The sequence below is a fragment of the Oncorhynchus keta genome, chromosome 4 (assembly GCF_023373465.1).
Source record: "Oncorhynchus keta strain PuntledgeMale-10-30-2019 chromosome 4, Oket_V2, whole genome shotgun sequence".
NCBI classification, from domain to species: Eukaryota; Metazoa; Chordata; class Actinopteri; order Salmoniformes; family Salmonidae; genus Oncorhynchus; species Oncorhynchus keta.
The window spans coordinates 12,645,667-12,663,906 of record NC_068424.1 but is presented as its reverse complement, the minus strand read 5'-3'; positions in this window follow the sequence as shown (position 1 = coordinate 12,663,906).

The window sequence follows — 18,240 nt, the reverse complement described above, 5'->3', positions numbered from 1 at the left end:
TCAAGCCTGTCTTGACATTTTTTTATCCGACATGTACTTTACTTACATAAAAATGTTACCTGGTTAGAAAAACTAAAAGCTGGTATAAGAATGCAGGCATGGTAAATTAGTGGGATTTTGGTATGTGTATGAAAGGGATATTACTGTAAAATGTATACGGTTACTGTAAAAAGAAAGTGTATAGTAAACGTCCTGTAAGGTAGTATAGTCTGTATACAGTTACTGTAAAAAGAAAGTGTATAGTAAACGTCCTGTAAGGTAGTATAGTCTGTATACAGTTACTGTAAAAAGAAAGTGTATAGTAAATGTCCTGTAAGGTAGTATAGTCTGTATACAGTTACTGTAAAAAGAAAGTGTATAGTAAACGTTCTGTAAGGTAGTGTAGTCTGTATACAGTTACTGTAAAAAGAAAGTGTATAGTAAACGTCCTTTAAGGTAGAGTAGTCTGTATACAGTTGCTGTAAAAAGAAAGTGTATAGTAAATGTCCTGTAAGGTAGAGTAGTCTGTATACAGTTACTGTAAAAAGAAAGTGTATAGTAAACGTCCTGTAAGGTAGTGTAGTCTGTATACAATTACTGTAAAAAGAAAGTGTATAGTAAACGTCCTTTAAGGTAGAGTAGTCTGTATACAGTTACTGTAAAAAGAAAGTGTATAGTAAACGTCCTGTAAGGTAGTGTAGTCTGTATACAGTTACTGTAAAAAGAAAGTGTATAGTAAACGTCCTGTAAGGTAGTGTAGTCTGTATACAATTACTGTAAAAAGAAAGTGTATAGTAAACGTCCTTTAAGGTAGAGTAGTCTGTATACAGTTACTGTAAAAAGAAAGTGTATAGTAAATGTCCTGTAAGGTAGTGTAGTCTGTATACAGTTACTGTAAAAAGAAAGTGTATAGTAAATGTCCTGTAAGGTAGTATAGTCTGTATACAGGGCTTTCGGAAAGTATTCAGACCCTTTGACTTTTTCCACATTTTGTTACTTTATGTTGTGGAATATTGACTCAAAATATTTCACAGATACCGGAACTCGTAAATTCAATTAGACTTCATTACAAAGTAACAGAGCGAAGCAATTCCATGGAACAACCCCCCTTTCTCATCACAGAGCTCTGTCTAGTTTTCCTTCTTAACATAACACATATAGTCAGTCCCTTGTATGTATATGAATAAGTCCCCTTGGGCTTGCGCCACCATTATCTTGATACAAAAAAATCATACATTTATTGTATACATATGTCTCCAGTATTAGTTATTCTCCGATGATCCTAGATCAGTACAACCATGGTTTCTTTGTTACATTTTCTGCTGACATCCTGTTTCTACATGTTTGGTTATCAGCTTCATGTACCTTTCCTGCTGACATGCAATTTCTACATGTCTGGTGATGAATTCCATATGTCTTTTCTGCTGACAATATGTTTTTACTGTCGTCTAATGGTCAACTATGTTTATCTAGCTCTGTCCATTTATCTGAGCTCAGCAGATATTCTGCTCACATATGTCTTATTCGTTATATACTTTTTACTGTCTCAATGCTTCAAAGTGGTCAGTCTGAATACTGGAAATGTAATCATTGGCATGAGTTTCGCTCCTACAGTCACAGCCTTATTCTAAAATGTAATACATAGTTTACCCCCCCCCTCATCAATCTGCATACCCAATAATGACAAGACAAGTTTGTAGACATTTTTGCAAATGTATAAAAAAAATTCAACTGAAATATCACATTTACATAAGTATTTAAACCCAATATTCAGTACTTTGTTGAAGCAACATTGGCAGCGATTACAGGCTCGAGTCTTCTTGGCTATGACGCTACAAGCTTGGCACACCTGTATTTGGGGAGTTTCTCCCATTCTTCTCTGCGGATCCTTTCAAGCTTTGTCAGGTTGGATGGGGAGCGTTGCTGCACAGCTATTTTCAGGTCTCTTCAGAGATGTTCAATCAGGTTCAAGTCCGGGCTCTGGCTGGGCCACTCAAGGACATTCAGAGACGTTTCCCAAAGCCACTCCTGCAATGTCTTGGCTGTGTGCTCAGGGTCGTTGTCCTGTGGAAGGTGAACCTTCGCTCCAGTCTGAGTTCATGAGCGCTCTGGAGCAGGTTTTCATCAATGATCTCTCTGTATTTTGCACCATTCATCTTCACCTTGATCCTGGCTAGTCTCCCAGTCCCTGCCGCTGAAAAACATCCCCACAGCATGAGTCTGCCACCACCATGCTTCACCGTATGGATGGTGCCAGGTTTCCTTCACACGTGACACTTGGCAGTCAGGCCAAAGAGTTCAATCTTGGGTTCATCAGACCAGGGAATCTTGTTTCTCATGGTCTGACAGTCTTTAGGTGTCTTTTTGCAAACTCCAAGCGAGCTGTCATGTGCCTTTTACTGAGGACTGGCTTCCGTCTGGCCAGTCTACCTCAAAGGCCTGATTGGTGGAGTGCTGCAGAGATGGTTGTCCTTCTGGAAGGTTCTCTCATCTCCACAGAGGAACTCTGGAGCTCTGTTAGAGTAACCATCGGGTTCTTGGTTATCTCCCTGACCAAGACCCTTCTCCCCCGATTGCTCAGTTTGGCCGGCGGCCAGCTCTAGGAAGAGTCTTGGTGGTTCCAAAATTCCTACATTTAAGAATGATGAATGCCACAGTGTTCATGGGGACCTTCAATGCTACAGACATTTTTTGGTACGCTTCCTCAGATCTGTGCCTCAACACAATCCTGTCTCGGAGCTCTACAGACAATTCCTTTGACCTCATGGCTTGGTTTTTGCTTTGACATGCACTGTCAACTGTGGGACCTTATATAGATACAGTGCCTTGCAAAAGTATTCATCCCCCTTGTCATTTTTCCTATTTTTCCTAGGTTGCTTTACAACCTGTAATAAAAATGGATTTTTATTTGGATTTCATGTAATGGATATACACCAAATAGTCCAAATTGGTGAAGGGAAATAAAAATAATTACTTGTTTAAAAATATTCCAAAAATAAATAAACGGAAAAGAGGTGCATGCATATGTATTCACCCACTTTGCTATGAAGCCCCTAAATAAGATCTGGTGCAACCAACTACCTTCAGAAGTCACATAATTAGTTAGATTGCACACAGGTGGACTTTATTTAAGTGTCACATGAACTCAGTATATATACACTGGTTCTGAAAGGCCGCTGAGACTTCAATACCACGTCGGGCACCACCAAACAAGTGGTGAACATACCACGGAGCACCATTAAATCCATTTTTTTTAAATGGAAAGAATATGGCACCACAACAAATCTGCCAAGATAAGGCCGCCCACCAAAACTCAGGGACCAGGCAAGGAGGGCATTAATCAGCTAGGCAACAAAGAGACCAAAGATAACCCTGAAGGAGCTGCAAAGCTCCACAGCGGCGATTGGAGTATCTGTCCATAAGACCACTTTAAGCCGTACACTCCACAGAGTGGGGATTTATGGAAGAGTAGCCAGCAAAAAGCCATTGCTGAAAGAAAAAAATGAGAACACCATCCCCACAGTGAAGCATGGTGGTGGCAGCATCATGCTGTGGGGATGTGTTTTATCGGCAGGGACTGGGAAACTGGTAAGAATTGAAGGAATGATGGATGGCTAAATACAGGGAACTTCTTGAGGGAAACCTGTTTCAGTCTTCCAGAGATATGAGACTGGGACCGAGGTTCATCTTCCAGAAGGAAAATGAACATAAGCATACTGCTAAAGTAACACTCGAGTGGTTTAAGGGGAAACATTTAAATGTTTTGGAATGGCCTTGTCAAAGACCAGACCTCAATCCAGTTGAGAATCTGTGGTATGACTTAAAGATGTCTGTACACCAGCGAAACCCATCCAACTTTAAGGAGCTGGAGCAGTTTTGCCTTGAAGAATGGGCAAAAATCCCAGTGGCGAAATGTGCCAAGCTTATAGAGACATACCCCAAGAGACTTGCAGCTGTAATTGATGCAAAAGGTGGCTCTACAAAGTATTGACTTTGGGGGGTGAATAGTTATGCAAGCTCAATTTAACTGTTTTTTTGTGTCTTATTTCTTGTTTGTTTCACAATAAAACAATATTTAGCATATTCAAAGTGGTAGGCATGTTGTGTAAATCAAATGATACAACCCCCCCAAAACAAACAATTTGAATTCCAGGTTGTAAGGCAACAAAATAGGAAAAACGTCAAGGGGGTGAACACTTTCACAAGCCACTGTAGGTGTGTTTCTTTCCAAATCATGTCCAATCAATTGAATTTACCAAAGGTGGACTCCAATCAAGTTGTAGAACCATCTCAAGGACTATCAATGGAAACAGGATGCACCTGAGCTCAATTTCGAGTCTCAGACCAAAGGGTATGAATTCTTATGTCAATGAGGTATCTGTTTTTATTTTTTATGAATTTCCAAACATGTCTAAAAACCTGTTTTCGATTTGTCATTACGGGGTTTTGTGTGTGGTTTGCTGAGGATAATGATATATTTAAGTCAAGGGATCTGAAAACTTTCCAAGGGGACTGTATAGTTCATAGTCCTGGAAGGTAGTGTTGTCCTGTAAGGTAGTATAGTCTATATATAGTCCATAGTCTTGGACGGCAGTGTAGTCCGGTAAGATAGTATAGTCTATATATAGTCCTGGAAGGTAGTGTAGTCTATATATAGTCCTGTAAGGTACTACAGTCCTGTAAGGTAGTGTAGTCTATATATAGTCCTGTAAGGTAGTGTAGTATATGTATAGTCCTGTAAGGAAGTATAGTCTATATATAGTTCATAGTCTTGGACGGCAGTGTAGTCCTGTAAGATAGTATAGTCTATATATAGTCCTGGAAGGTAGTGTAGTCTATATATAGTCCTGTAAGGTACTACAGTCCTGTAAGGTAGTGTATTCTATATATAGTCCTGTCAGATAGTATAGTCCTGTAAGATAGTATAGTCTATATATAGTCCTGCAAGGTACTACAGTCCTGTAAGAAGCATAGTATATATATAGTCCTGTCAGATAGTATAGTCCTGTAAGGTAGTGTAGTCTATATATAGTCCTGTAAGGTAGTGTAGTCTATATATAGTCCTGTCAGATAGTATAGTCTTGTAAGGTAGTGTAGTCTATATATAGTCCTGTAAGGTAGTATAGTATATCTATAGTCCTGTCAGATAGTATAGTCCTGTAAGGTAGTATAGTCTATATATAGTCCTGTAAGGTAGTATAGTCTATATATAGTCCTGTAAGGTATTACAGTCCTGTAAGGTAGTATAGTCCTGTAAGGTAGTGTAGTCTATATATAGTCCTGTAAGGTAGTATAGTCTATATATAGTCCTGTAAGGTAGTGTAGTCTATATATAGTCCTGTAAGGTACTATAGTCCTGTAAGGTAGCATAGTATATCTATAGTCCTGTAAGGTACTACAGTCCTGTAAGGTAGCATAGTATATCTATAGTCCTGTAAGGTACTAGAGTCCTGTAAGGTAGCTGCCAGATAGTATAGTCCTGTAAGGTAGCATAGTATATCTATAGCCCCGTCAGATAGTATAGTCCTGTAAGGTAGTATAGTATATCTATAGTCCTTTCAGATAGTATAGTCCTGTAAGGTCGTATAGTATATCTATAGTCCTGTAAGGTAGTGTAGTCTATATATAGTCCTGTAGGGTAGTGTAGTCTATATATAGTCCTGTAAGGTACTACAGTCCTGTAAGGTAGCATAGTACATCTATAGTCCTGTCAGATAGTATAGTCCTGTAAGGTAGTATAGTATATCTATAGTCCTGTAAGGTAGTGTAGTCTATATATAGTCCTGTCAGATAGTATAGTCCTGTAAGGTAGTATATTCTATATATAGTCCTGTAAGGTAGCATAGTATATCTATAGTCCTGTAAGGTACTACAGTTCTGTAAGGTAGTATAGTATATCTTTAGTCCTGTAAGGTAGTATAGTATATCTATAGTCCTGTAAGGTTGTATAGTCTATATATAGTCCTGTCAGATAGTATAGTCTATATATAGTCCTGTAAGGTAGTATGGTCCTGTAAGGTAGAATAGTATATCTATAGTCCTGTAAGGTAGTATAGTCTATATATAGCCCTGTAAGGTACTACAGTCCTGTAAGGTAGCATAGTATATCTACAGTCCTGTCAGATAGTATAGTATATCTATAGTCCTGTCAGATAGTATAGTCCTGTAAGGTGCTACAGTCCTGTAAGGTAGCACAGTATATCTATAGTCCTGTAAGGTAGTGTAGTCTATATATAGTCCTATAAGGTGCTACAGTCCTGTAAGGTAGCATAGTATATCTATAGTCCTGTCAGATAGTATAGTCCTGTAAGGCAGTGTAGTCTATATATAGTCCTGTCAGATAGTATAGTCCTGTTAGGTTGTATAGTCTATATATAGTCCTGTCAGATAGTATAGTCCTGTAAGGTGCTATAGTCCTGTAAGGTAGCATAGTATATCTATAGTCCTGTCAGAAATCATTGTCCTGTAAGGTAGTATATTTTATATATTGTCCTGTGAGGTAGTATATTTTATATATACTGAGGAACTCAATGTAACCTTGCATAATACCCTAGATGCAGTCGCACCCCCTAAAAACAAAAAATATTTGTCATAAGAAACTAGCTCCCTGGTATACAGAAAATACCCAAGCTCTGAAGCAAGCTTCCAGAAAGTTGGAACGGAACTGGCGCAACACCAAACTGGAAGTATTCCGACAAGCTTGGAAAGACAGTACCGTGCAGTATCGAAGAGCCCTCACTACTGCTCCATCATCCTATTTTTCCAACTTAATTGAGGAGAATAAGAACAATCGTAAATTACATTTTTATACTGTCACAAAGCTAACTAAAAAGCAGCATTCCCCAAGAGAGGATGGCTTTCACTTCAGCAGTGATAAATTCACAAACTTCTTTGACGAAAAGAACATGATCATTAGAAAGTAAATTACGGACTCCTCTTAGATCTGTGTATTTCTCCAAAGCTCAGTTGTCCTGAGTCTGCACAACACTGCCAGGACCTAGGATCAAGGGAGACACTAAAGTTTTTTAATACTATATCTCTTGGCTCATTGATGAAAATAGTCTTGGCCTCTAAACAATCAAGCAGCATACTGGACCCTATTCCAACTAAACTACTGAAAGGGCTGCTTCCTGTGCTTGTCCCTCCTATGTTGAACATAATATAAGGCTCCCTATCCACCGGAACTCACTAAAAGTGTCAATAATAAAGCCTCACTTGAAAAAGCCAAACCTTGACCCAGAAAATATATGCATATCGAATCTCCCATTCCTCTCAAAAATATTTGAAAAAGCTATTTGAAAAGTGCTGCTTTTGATACCATCGAACACCACATTCTTTTGGAGAGATTGGAAACTCAAATTGGTCTACACGGACAAGTTCTGGCCTGGTTTAGATCTTATCTGTTGGAAAGATATCAGTTTGTATCGGTGAATGGTTTGTCTTCTGACAAATCAACTGTACATTTTGGTGTTCCTCAAGGTTCGGTTTTAGGACGACTATTGTTTTCACTATATATTTTACCTCTTGGTGATGTCATTCGGAAACATAATGTTAACTTTCAATGCTATGCGGATGACACACAGCTGTACATTTCGATGAAACATGGTGAAGCCTCAAAATTGCCCTCCCTGGAAGCCTGTGTTTCAGACATAAGGAAGTGGATGGCGGCAAATGTTTTACTTTTAAACTCGGACAAAACAGAGATGCTAGTTCTAGGCCCCAAAAAACAAAGAGATCTTCTGTTGAATCTGACAATTAATCTTTATGGTTGTACAGTCGTCTCAAAGAAAACTGTGAAGGATGAACTTTAGTTAGTGCTAAATACGTGTTAAATACTGCTGCTAGAATCCTGACTAGAACCAAAAAAAATGTATTATATTTCTCCAGTGCTAGCCTCTCGACACTGGCTTCCTGTTAAGGCTAGGGCTGATTTCAAGGTTTAACTGCTAACCTACAAAGCATTGCATGGGCTTGTTCCTACCTATCTTTCCGATTGGGTCCTGCCGTACATACTTACACGTACGCTACGGTCACAAGACGCAGGGCTCCTTACTGCCTAGAATTTCTCAGCAAACAGCTGGAGGCAGGGCTTTCTCCTATAGAGCTCCATTTTTATGGAATGGTCTGCCAATCCATGTGAGAGACGCAGACTCGGTCTCAACCTTTAAGTCTTTATTGAAGACCCATCTCATCAGTAGGTCCTATGATTGAGGGTAATCTGGCCCATGGGTGTGAAGGTGAAAGGAAAGGCACTGGAGGGACGAACAGCCCTTGCTGTTTCTGTGCGGCCGGTTCCCCTCTCTCCACTGGGATTCTCTGCCTCTAACCCTATTATGGGGGCTGAGTCACTGACGTGATCTTCCTGTCCGGGTTGGTGCCCCCCTCGGGTTTGTGCCGTGGGGGAGACATCCGGGGGCTATACTCGGCCTTGTCTCAGTGTAGAAGGTTGGTGGTTGAAGATGTCCCTCTATATCCTGCCTGGTTGGCCCTGTTCGGGGGTATCGTCGGACAGGGCCACAGTGTTTCCTGACCTCTCCTGTCTCAGTCTCCAGTATTTATGCTGCAAAAGTTTATGTGTCAGTCTAATACCTGGAGTATTTCTCCTGTCTTATCCGGTCTCTCTCTCTCTCTCTCACTCACTCACATATACCTGGCCTGATGACTCCTTGCTGTCCACAAGGTCCACAAGGTCATGCTGCTGCTCCAGTTTCAACTGACCTGTTCACTGGACATGCTACCTTGTCCCGGACCTGCTGTTTTGGACTCTCTCTCTAACGCACCTGCTGTCTCTAACGCTGAATGATCGGCTATGAGAAGCAAACTGACATTATCTGACCCTGCTGGTCATCTATGAACATTTGAACACTTTGGCCATATTCTGTTATAACCTCCACCCGGCACAGCCAGAAGAGAAGCCACCCCTCAGAGCATGGTTCCTCTGTAGGTTTCTTCCGAGGTTACGGTCTTTCTAGGGAGTTTTTCCTAGCCACCGTGCTTCTACATCTGCATTGCTTGCTATTTGGGGTTTTAGGGTGGGTTTCTGTACAGCACTTTGTGACACCGGCTGATGTAAAAAGGGCTTTATAAATACATTTGATTGATTGATATATAGTCCTGTAAGGTAGGATAGTTTATATATAGTCCTGTAAGGTAGGATAGTTTATATATAGTCCTGTAAGGTAGGATAGTTTATATATAGTCCTGTAAGGTAGGATAGTTTATATATAGTCCTGTAAGGTAGGATAGTTTATATATAGTCCTGTAAGGTAGAATAGTCCTGTGAGGTAGTAAAACAAATGGTGTTTGACCAGATGCATTGCTATTTCACAGTAAACTACAGAACAGAATTTCAACACGCTTATAGACAAGGACATTCAACAAGCACAGCACTTACACAAATGACTGATGATTGACTGAGAGAAATTGATGATAAAATGATTGGGGACTGTCTTTTTAGACTTCAGTGCAGCTTTTGACATTATTGATCATCGTCTGCTGCTGGAAAAACATATGTGTTATGGCTTTACACCACCTGCTATAATGTGGATAAAGAGTTACTTGTCAAACAGAACACAGACGGTGTCTGTCATTAAGTGTTGCAGTCATTTCAGCAACTGAAATGACTGCAACACTTAACAAAGAGCTGCAGTTAGTTTCAGAGTGGGTGACAAGGAATAAGTTAATCCTAAATATTTCTAAAACAAAAAGCATTGTATTTGGAACTAAACACTCACTGAACCTCAACTAAATCTTGTAATAAATCATGTGGAAATTGAGCAAGTTGAGATGACTAAACTGCTTGGTGTAACCCTAGATTGTAAACTTTCATGGTCAAAACATGTTGATACAACAGTAGCTAAGATGGGGAGAAGTCTGTCCATAATAAAGCGATGCTCTGCCTTCTTAACAACACTATCAACAAGGCAGGTCCTACAGGCCCGAGTTTCTACCTTCTTAACAACACTATCAACAAGGCAGGTCCTACAGGCCCTAGTTTCTACCTTCTTAACAACACTATGAACAAGGCAGGTCCTACAGGCCCTAGTTTCTACCTTCTTAACAACACTATGAACAAGGCAGGTCCTACAGGCCCGAGTTTTGTCGCACCTTGACTACTGTTCAGTTGTGTGGTCAGGTGCCACAAAAAAGGACTTAGGAAAATTGCAATTGGCTCAGAACAGGGCAGCACGGCTGGTCCTTGGATGTACAGAGATAGATAATGCTAAAAATATGCATGTGCAATATGCATGCTCTCCTGGCTCAAAGTGAAGGAGAGATTGACTTCATCACTACTTTTATTTATGAGTTTTTGACATGTTGAATGCACCAAGCTGTCTGTCTAAACTAGCGGCACACAGCTCAGACACCCATGCATACCCCACAAGACATGTCACAAGAGGTCTCTTCACAGTCCCCAAGTCCAGAACAGACTATGGGAGGCACACAGTACTACATAGAGCCATGACTACATGGAACTCTATTCCACATCAAGTAAGCAAGCGGTAAAATTAGATTTAAAAACAGATTAAAAAGACACCTTATGGAACAGCGGGGACTGTGAAGCAACACAAACATTGGCACAGACACACGCACACACACACACACACACACACACACACACACACGATGACATATGCATTATACATACACATTATGTTACACTGGGGGCACACAGTGTGTGTGTGTTGTGAAATCTGTGAATGTATTGTTAGGTTTTTAAAATGGTATAATATGCCTTAATATTGCTGGACCCCAGGAATAGTAGCTGCTGCTTTGGCAGCAGCAAGTGGGCATCAATAATAAAAACAAATATATATGATATAGTCCTGTAAGGTAGTATATAGTCCTGTAAGATATGTCGTGTCTTTGCTATGCCAGATTAAGTGATATGACATGCTATTTTATAAAATCATTTCTCTGTAATTAATATTACCTGATTAAACTAATCATGTAAATGTAATTAACTGGAAAGTCATGGCACCAGGAAATAATGTTTATAGAGCTGTTATCTTCCGAATAAACTCCTAAAGACCTGGTAATCTTTTAAATCAATAGCAGTCAATTACAAATTGTCACATTATTCAGTCTCATCTGAAAGTCGTATAATTCTTGGTTATCTTCACGAACCTTGGCTAACAAGTTGAATCAGCAATACACAATTTGGTTTAATTATTTATTTACTAAATACCTAAATAATCACACAGAATTACATATAAACAGGATGGATCATACACTGACTACTAATTATGTCATACACGAAAACGTCCCTTGCGGATGGAACAGATATGACTGCTGCTTACACAAAGATGTGGGGTTGGTTGAAATGAAGGTGCGGGAAGACTGAGGAACAAAAGGTTTGGGTCTCTATTAGACCCAATGCAGCTAGTCTATCGTAAATACAGAATCTTATGCATTCTAAATAACAGCCTATTTGGAAAAGGAAAACGCAGGAAAAAATTACTCTGAGCTGCGCTTCAACAGGTTGGTCGTAGATGGAAGGCCGGGTTGCCCAGTAGGGATTTCTTGTCCTCTGAAGAATGTCTGGTGGTAGAGTGGATACGTTGTAGTACCGTCGTCATGTGGAGGAACAGATACTTTGTCCGTCCTTTCCTAGTCCACGTTTACAGCTGCTGCTGCTAACTCAACGGCTTGGAGGTATCACTTCTTTAGTGAATAAGTTCATACCAAGTTGCCATACTATAAGCTCATGCTATATTCTGGCTGGTATAGTCAAAATTCACCCCTCCAGTGTGTCGATCATCACCTCCACGTTAAAATTCGCCCTTTTAACGTATGGACAGCAGTCCTCACGTCCTCGGAACACGATGCTAATTTCGTGAGGTTTTTGTCTTAGTTCTGTAGTTGATATTAGCCCTTTTAACGTATGGACAGCAGTCCTCACATCCTCGGGAACACAAATGTTACATTTTCGTAAAGGGGCTTATGTAGTAGGGAAGAGAAGGTCGTGTTTCATAGTTCACGACCAATGTCTGTTCACTTGGGCGAGGCCACTGAGTGAACAGAGTTCACCTTATGGAAACAATTCAATTCTCTCATTTAGAAGCTGAAATAACATGTAACCTTTTCAAAGATAGTTTCATATTTAAACATTTCAATTGCACAACAATTCCATGTGAATATTAAGTTCTGCTTGTCTGATGTATCAAATACTTATGTCATGCAATAAAATGCAAATTAATTACTTAAAAATCATACAATGTGATTTTCTGGATTTTTGTTTTAGATTCCGTCTCTCACAGTTGAAGTGTACCTATGATAACAATTACAGACCTCTACATGCTTTGTAAGTAGGAAAACCTGCAGTGTATCAAATACTTGTTTTCTCCACTGTACATATGAGATGAGTAATGTAGGGTATGTAAACAAAGTGGCATAGTTTAAAGTGGCTAGTGATACATGTATTACATAAAGATGCAGTAGATGATATAGAGTAGGAGTATATACAGTGGCTTGCGAAAGTATTCGGCCCCCTTGAACTTTGCGACCTTTTGCCACATTTCAGGCTTCAAACATAAAGATATAAAACTGTATTTTTTTGTGAAGAATCAACAACAAGTGGGACACAATCATGAAGTGGAACGACATTTATTGGATATTTCAAACTGTTTTAACCAATCAAAAACTGAAAAATTAGGCGTGCTAACTTATTCAGCCCCCTTAAGTTGCGATTACAGCTGTAAGTCGCTTGGGGTATGTCTCTATCAGTTTTGCACATCGAGAGACTGAATTTTTTTCCCATTCCTCCTTGCAAAACAGCTCGAGCTCAGTGAGGTTGGATGGAGAGCATTTGTGAACAGCAGTTTTCAGTTCTTTCCACAGATTCTCGATTGGATTCAGGTCTGGACTTTGACTTGGCCATTCTAACACCTGGATATGTTTATTTTTGAACCATTCCATTGGAGATTTTGCTTTATGTTTTGGATCATTGTCTTGTTGGAAGACAAATCTCCGTCCCAGTCTCAGGTCTTTTGCAGACTCCATCAGGTTTTCTTCCAGAATGGTCCTGTATTTGGCTCCATCCATCTTCCCATCAATTTTAACCATCTTCCCTGTCCCTGCTGAAGAAAAGCAGGCCCAAACCATGATGCTGCCACCACCATGTTTGACAGTGGGGATGGTATGTTCAGGGTGATGAGCTGTGTTGCTTTTACGCCAAACATAACGTTTTGCAATGTTGCCAAAAAGTTCAATTTTGGTTTCATCTGACCAGAGCACCTTCTTCCACATGTTTGGTGTGTCTCCCAGGTGGCTTGTGGCAAACTTTAAACAACACTTTTTATGGATATCTTTAAGAAATGGCTTTCTTCTTGCCACTCTTCCATAAAGGCCAGATTTGTGCAATATACGACTGATTGTTGTCCTATGGACAGAGTCTCCCACCTCAGCTGTAGATCTCTGCAGTTCATCCAGAGTGATCATGGGCCTCTTGGCTGCATCTCTGATCAGTCTTCTCCTTGTATGAGCTGAAAGTTTAGAGGGACGGCCAGGTCTTGTTAGATTTGCAGTGGTCTGATACTCCTTCCATTTCAATATTATCGCTTGCACAGTGCTCCTTGGGATGTTTAAAGCTTGGAAAATCTTTTTGTATCCAAATCGGGCTTTAAACTTCTTCACAACAGTATCTCAGACCTGCCTGGTGTGTTCCTTGTTCTTCATGATGCTCTCTGCGCTTTTAACGGACCTCTGAGACTATCACAGTGCAGGTGCATTTATACGGAGACTTGATTACACACAGGTGGATTGTATTTATCATCATTAGTCATTTAGGTCAACATTGGATCATTCAGAGATCCTCACTGAACTTCTGGAGAGAGTTTGCTGCACTGAAAGTAAAGGGGCTGAATAATTTTGCACGCCCAATTTTTCAGTTTTTGATTTGTTAAAAAAGTTTGAAATATCCAATTAATGTCGTTCCACTTCATGATTGTGTCCCACTTGTTGTTGATTCTTCACAAAAAAATACAGTTTTATATCTTTATGTTTGAAGCCTGAAATGTGGCAAAAGGTCACAAAGTTCAAGGGGGCCGAATACTTTCGCAAGGCACTGTACATATAGATATGAGATGAGTAATGTAGGGTATGTAAACGTTATATTAAGTAGCGTTGTTTGAAGTGGCTAGTGATATATTTTACATCAATTTCCATTATTAAAGTGGCTGGAGTTGAGTCAGTGTGTTGGCAGCAGCCACTCAATGTTAGTGGTGGCTGTTTAACAGTCTGATGGCCTTGAGATAGAAGCTGTTTTTCAGTCTCTCGGGTCCCTGCTTTGATGCACCTGTACTGACCTCGCCTTCTGGATGATAGCGGGGTGAACAGGCAGTGGCTCGGGTGGTTGTTGTCCTTGATGATCTTTATGGCCTTCCTGTGACATCGGGTGGTGTAGGTGTCCTGAAGGGCAGGTTGTTTGTCCCCGGTGATGTGTTGTGCAGACCCACTACCCTCCGGAGAGCCTTACGGTTGTGGCCGGAGCAGTTGCCATACCAGGCGGTGATACAGCCCGACAGGATGCCCTCGATTGTGCACCTGTAGAAGTTTGTGAGTGCTTAAATGTTCATTTCTCTACCATAAGTCACCTCCAATGTAATTTTAGAGAATTTGGCACTAGGTGCAACAGGCATCACAACCGCAGAGGTCAGTCAGTGACTAACAGATCTGTATTTCCAGTGGTGAAATCCATAGATTAGGGCTGAATGAATTCATTTCAATTGTCTCACTTCCTCATTTTTAACTGTAATTTAGACAAATGTTTTAAACTGTTGCATTTTGCGTTTATATTTTTGTTCAATATATAATATACAAAAGGGGAAATATGTATGTGGCAAAGAATATTAAAGACAATGTGGGAGTCATTCCGTTGCAATGGTAAGCCTGTGGCACAGGGCAATTAACCCAAAGCAAACCTACAAGGCTGAATACTTTCAACTCTGGTTTCTTAAATGAAATCCAAGTTAGTAAAGCCTTCCAAAAAAATGTTGAATCCAACTTAGATCTTGTGAAATTCAGTCATAGCCTTCATGCATGTCTTCTCCCCTTATTTGATGAACAATGCTTATCTTGATTTCAAGCTTTGTAAGGTAGTGTGGGGGTAAAATGGTTTCGTTAGCCTAAAATGCTATGAAATGCTTGAGTTGAATAGTAATTTCCCCTGTAGTCCAGTAACCTCTTCATACACCCCAGAAAGGAGTGATTTGTTATTGTCTCGTTAGCAATCAGGCTAAATTCTTGTTCTGTTTGTTTAGACTCTAAAGATCTTATCACTCCCCTATCTTTGACACAAATGCTGTGAGAACTGGTTAGAACCGGTTCTTGTTTGTGCTATTCTTCTAAGGATATGGAACCTCAGGATGTTATCCATTCTCCTTTGTAAGATTACCTCTTCCAGAAGTGAGTATATATTGTAGATGAAGTACACTAAATGACCAAAAGTATGTGGACACCTGCTCTTCGAACATCTCATTCCAAAAATCATGGCCATTAATATGGAGTTAGTCCCCCCTTTACTGCCACGACAGCCTACACTCTTCTGGGAAGGCTTTCCACTAGATGTTTAAGAATTGCTTCGGGCCGGGCACTGATGTTGGGCGATTAGGCCTGGCTAATCGGTGTTCGGTGGGGTTGAAGTCAGCGATCTGTGCAGGACAGTCAAGTTGTTCCACACCAATCTCGACAAACCATTTCTGTATGGACCTCACTTTTGTGCCTTCCCCAAACTGTTGCCACAAAGTTGGAAGCACATAATCATCTAGAATGTCATTGTATGCTGTAGTGTTAAGATTTCCTTTCACTGGAACTAAGGGGCCTGAACCATGAAAAACAGCCCCAGACCATTATTCCTCCTCCACCAAACCTTACAGTTGGCACTATGCAGTCAGGCAGATAGCGTTCTCCTGGCATCTGCCAAACCTAGATTTGGCCGTTGGACTGCCAGATGGTGAAGCGTGATTCCTCATTCCAGAGAACGCGTTTCCACTGCTCCAAAGTCCAATGGCAGCGAGCTTTAAACCACTCCAGCCGACACTTGAGATTGCGCATGGTGATCTTAGGCTTGTGTGAGGCTGCTCGGCCATGGAAAGCCATTTCATGAAGCTCCCAACAAACTGTTATTGTGCTGACGTTGCTTCCAGAGGCAGTTTGGAACTCAGTAGTGAGTGTTGCAACCGAGGACAGACGATTTTTACGCGCCACGTGCTTCAGCACTCGGCAGTCCCATTCTGTGAGCTTGTGTGGCCTACCACTTCGCAGCTGAACTGTTGATGCTCCTAGACGTTTCCACTTCACAATAACATCACTTACAGTTGACCGGAGCAGCTCTAGCAGGGCAGCAATTTGACGAACTGACGTGTTGGAAAGGTGTCATCCTTTGATGGTCATCCTTTGAGTTCTTCAGTAAGGCCATTCTAGTGCTAGTGTTTGTTTGTGGAGATTGCATAGCTGTGTACTCGGTTTTATACACCTGTCAGCAACTGATGTGGCTGAAATAGCCGAATCCACTAATTTAAAGGGGTGTCCACATACTTTTGTGTGTGTATATACAGTATATAAAGACTAACATGTAAATAATCAAGTTCCTCCCCGGTATATCAAGAGAGTGGTTGGAAGTGATTGTAGTGAACATGTTCTTCATCCCTGGTCCTGGCTGGCTGTAGTGTGTGCAGGATATGAATTACGGTCCTTACCCAGGTATGCGGAAAGAGCAGGATTTGAATTACGGTCCTTACCCAGGTATGTGGAAATAGCAGGATAAGAATTACGGTCCTTACCGTCGGAAGTTTACATACACCTTAGTCAAATAAATTTAAACTCAGTTTTTCACAATTCATGACATTTAATCCTAGTAAAAAAAATCCCTGTTTTAGGTCAGTTAGGATCACCACTTTATTTTAAGAATGTGAAAGGTCAGAATAATAGTCGAGAATATTATTTATTTTAGCTTTTATTTCTTTCATCACATTCCCAGTAGGTCAGAAGTTCACATACACTCAATTAGTATTGTTTAACTTGGGTCAAACGTTTCCACAAGCTTCCCACAACAAGTTTGTAGGCCTCCTTGCGCTTTTTCAGTTCTACCCACAAAATGTATACAGGGTTGAGGTCAGGGCTTTGTGATGGCCACTCCAATACCTGGACTTTGTTGTCCTTAAGCCATTTTGCCACAACTTTGGAAGTATGCTTGGAGGACCCATTTGTGACCAAGCTTTAACTTCCTGACTGATGTCTTGAGATGTTGCTTCAATCTATCCACAATTTTCCTCCCTCATGTTGCCATCTATTTTGTGAAGTGCACCAGTCCCTCGTGCAGCAAAGCACCCCCACAACATGATGCTGCCACCCCCGTGCTTCACGGTTGGGACGGTGTTCTTAGGCTTGCAAGCCTCCCCCTTTTTCCTACAAACATAACCATGGTCATTATGGCCAAACAGTTCTATTTCTGTTTCATCAGAGGACATTTCTCCAAAAAGTATGATCTTTGTCCCCATGTGCAGTTGCAATCCGTAGTCTGGCTTTTTTATGGCGGTTTTGGAGCAGTGGCTTCTTTCTTGCTGAGCGGACTTTCAGGTTATGTCGATATAGGACTCGATTTACTGTGGATATAGATACTTTTGTACCTGTTTCCTCCAGCATCTTCACAAGGTCTTTTGCTGTTGTTCTGGGATTGATTTGCACTTTTTCAACCAAAGTACGTTCATCTCTAGGAGACTGAACACGTCTCCTTCCTGAGTGGTATGACAGCTGTGTGGTCCCATGGTGTTTATACTTGTATACTATTGTTTATACAGATGAACGTGGTACCTTCAGGCATTTGGAAATTGCTCCTAAGGATGAAGAAGACTTGTGGAGGTCTACAAATAATTTTTGAGGTCTTGGCTGATTTCTTTAGATTTGTCCATGATGTCAAGCAAAGAGGCACTGAGTTTGAAGGTAGGCCTTGAAATACATCCACAGGCACACCTCAAATTAACTCAAATTATGTCAATTAGCCTATCAGAAGCTTCTAAAGCCATAACATCATTTTCTGTAATTTTTCAAGCTGTTTAAAGGCGCAGTCAACTTAGTGTTTGTAAACTTCTGACCCACCAGAATTGTGATACAGTGAATTATAAGTGAAATAATCTGTCTGTAAAGAATTGTTAGAAAAAAATGACTTGTGTCATGCACAAAGTAGATGTCCTAACCGACTTGCAAAAATGATAGCTTGTTAACAAGAAATTTGTGGAGTGGTTGAAAAACTATTTTTAATGA